The sequence below is a fragment of the Cryptomeria japonica genome, chromosome 3 (genome assembly GCF_030272615.1).
Source record: "Cryptomeria japonica chromosome 3, Sugi_1.0, whole genome shotgun sequence".
Classification (NCBI taxonomy): domain Eukaryota; kingdom Viridiplantae; phylum Streptophyta; class Pinopsida; order Cupressales; family Cupressaceae; genus Cryptomeria; species Cryptomeria japonica.
The window spans coordinates 969,966,593-969,970,402 of NC_081407.1; positions in this window are offsets into that span (position 1 = coordinate 969,966,593).

The window sequence follows — 3,810 nt, forward strand, 5'->3', positions numbered from 1 at the left end:
TTATTGTTGAATGTACAATCACATTAATCTCATTCTGGTAATCTAATTTTCAGATTTGCAAACACATTCATAAGTTAATATAGTAGTTTTGCTTCATCTTGTTATCAACAACTTCTTTACCTTGAAAAACCTTTCTCTATACTTACATAAAGAAATGAACATTGAATGAATGTTATAGTGAGAGACAACTTAAATCATGTCCACAAGGCTTCTAAGATATTATCAACTAAAAGTTGTAACTTTGACCCCATAATCCAATGATTTAGACCCAATTTTTAGAACACACACCTAAATGCACAATTTAAAATTTTTGTAACCCACATACATGGTTAACAATTAGATCTCAAAATTGTAAACCTTAGAAATTAAAAAAACAAAAATAAGTTTTAGGATTAGTAATGAGATTGCGCGTGTAATTTAGTATAGGGAATAGAAATGTAAATGTGATCCGATCTAGGATGGGAAATTGATAAGAAATAGGTTAGGTGCGTTTGAGATGGATGATTTTGTTAGAGAATGAACCCAATAGTTAGTATGAACATTGCATTAGTTTCTAAGTTAATTTAGTTTGTAATGCAATGGTCCTTTGAAAAGAATCACATGTTGTATGTTGATATAGTCAAAACCTTAAGGAACGCTATATATAATTTTCTTATTTGAAGTAATTTTTTCATAACAATGGGTTTAATCATATTTGTCAATACCAAGGCTCAGCTCTACAATAGAGTCTTAGTGACAAATGGTGACTAAGAAGAGGCAAGAAGCTGAGGGCTTGATTGATAAGGAGAGGACCTTTAAGGATTTATTTGATGAAGTGCTTGAGCACCATAAGAATTTGACTTCATCTTGACATGAGAGGTTAGCTCAGCCAATGGGAAAGAGCTACATGATGGGTCGATAGGTTAATGAAAGGGAGATTCTTGGCCTTTAGGTGAATTTAAGTACTCATTTAATGAAAGTGTATATTGGTAATTTTTTTACATATCAGCATTGTCTCTCCTATTGACCAATATTAGAAAATATAAAAGTTGTCCCCTTAAAAGATTTCCACCTTAAAAGAGATGAGTAGACTTCAATATAGACCTTTATAATGATAAAAAATGATCACAAAAACTAATTATAGATGGCTATCCTTCCTTTTAGACAATTATACTTTTAAATATTGTATACACTAAATTATATATCTTTATTTTGATTCTACTAATTATATAAGACTATACAATTATTTGCCATGTTTAGGCATTCAGACAACTAATATAATGAAGTGGATTGCCCACTATCATTTATTTAGTTTTAAATTCTTACTACTTTAAATCATCCAATTATATATCATCATGCCTGGCTTTGGCTTGGCTTGGCTCGGCTTTGTTTGAGTTGGGTTAGACACGGAATGATAATGCCATGTTTTTTTATTTAAACCCACTATGCATATATTCCATTATATATACATTAAATATCCCCTCACAGTGGATTAGAAGATGGTGGTCCAAAGTCAAGCATCAAGTTGTCTAGGAAACAACAAATAGAGTTTGAAAGAAGATGTTCCAAGTGTGTACTACCATTCACATACCTCCTTTTAAAAGTTGCAAGCAATTTGTTTAGTCGAGGTTATGACTTTTTATTATTATTTTCAAGCCACGCGTAATGTCTCTCTCTTTTTTAAAGATATATTTACTATCCTAAAGATTTATGCAATTCTTTCCCACAATCAACCTACGTATTCATGACACGCTTCATATTCCACATGGCAATACTAATTTTTTTTTTTAAATGTTAAATTAATTATGGAGCCATAAAAATGTTATTTTAGACATACTCTTATTCATACTTGTGAAAGTGACTTATGAGAGAATATTATACAATAATAAAAACATTGCATTTTGTTCCTTGTAATGTCGTCTTCAATTTGTTTTGTCATCTTCAAATAATCTAGGCAACTTTTTGAGTCAAACCTCTTTTTTTTCTAAATATTTTCTAATGGATTTGAAATATCATGTAATTACAGTATGAATGCATGAATTTTTATAATGTTGATGAATAAGTGATTTATGTATTATTTTGTATGAAGATGTAAATTATTCTATATAAAGTAGGTGGAATGACATCATGTTTTAAAGTCTAGATAAGACAAAGTTTGAAATAAATATTTCAAAATAAAAAACAAAATTGCTAAAAAACAAGAATTATAAATACAAGTACTATCCTCTTTAACAAAAAGTTGAGATCTAAAAAATTATTCTTCAAATTCACAAGAACATAATTCCAACCTTATCCATACACCTACATAAATATTGTACTTTCAAACTAAATTTATACATTAACAAAATCATTTCATAGACACATTAGATGTCTCTCAATTATAATCTTTCCATTGTCGCATTTAGTTCCCTCTCTAATTCGATACTTCTTAGGACTATTTAAGGCCTTAGTGGAATAGTAAAGTGGACTTGTTCTTCTAGTATTGGAAATGTTGTAGGTCACTCTTCTCTTCTTATAACAAAGTTGATTTCTCATTTGTATATGATTTATTGTAGCTTACATTTTTTAACAATAAATTTCTTGCATGCACATTTTTAGCACACAACTTTGAGCATGGAAAAAAATATGTTTATATAGCATCACATAAAAGTATTTGTAATTAGAGAAGAGAAGCAAATAGAGAGTTAACAAAGCTAGTTCAAATGTAGTCAAACATAGACTATGCACAAATAAGATCAATAATTAAAGGAGTTATGCTCAAATATCTCCTAAGCAATCAATGATGTCATATAAATGAATGATTATTCAAATGGAACAACTCTAGAGCACACTCTTTACACAAAATGGAGCACTCTATGTTGCCTTGGATTAGAGATTCTTGGTAAACCATCATATAGTATAAATCCTAACTTTATATATATGCAAATGGAATAAATGGCCACATGGATAAAACAAATGGGCAACACTATCAATGTTGAAAATAAATCTTTCATACATAAAATGTAGAAGCAGACACATTGTAACTAATTACTTGGTGATGAAAGATAAGCAATAGTTGTTGCACCATTTCTCGAACACCCATACATCCAATAATGCACCATAATACAATAGCACAACATTTAGTTGCATCCTATTATAAAAATTATGAGGAAATGTTAATTTCTAGTTTGATGTTTGTGAATAACCAACTTGTGACATTAACTCTTATGCAATGGCACAGTCTATATGAGAATAATACAAGAAAAGTAGTTATAATAGTGGTTACACACCTTGCAAATAATTAAAATCAAGGATACATTTCACACAATCAAACCCAAAGTTATATTGCACATAATAAAAACTAAGAGTGTAACCAAGTTTATGCCATGAAAAATTAGAGATACCAAGGTTAAACCACAATTCAAATTCTTAAATTTAAAAACCAACTACAACCAAAATATCAACATTAAATTTACATGGAACCCAAAAAATTACTATCTATTACCTAGTAAAATACCACTATGTAAACTATGTATAACATAATGACAATTACGTGATCTATGCAATCTTTAATCTACTCCAAGATGGAGTATGGACAAATTTTAAGTCCTTGCTAGAATTTTTTTATTATGGCATATCTTCAATGTGTTAAGTCAAGAAATTGAAATGCACGATGTGGTACGTACTATGGACCCAAGGTATTATAGGAGCAAAATTGTATAATCTTCAATTTTATTTACTATGTTTACATTCATTTTAGTATAATGGTTGCATATGTATTTTAGAACCCATTATCCATCTTTCCTTATCTAAGTCCTAATATTCATGTGTCACCTTGCCATTTTTCATGTG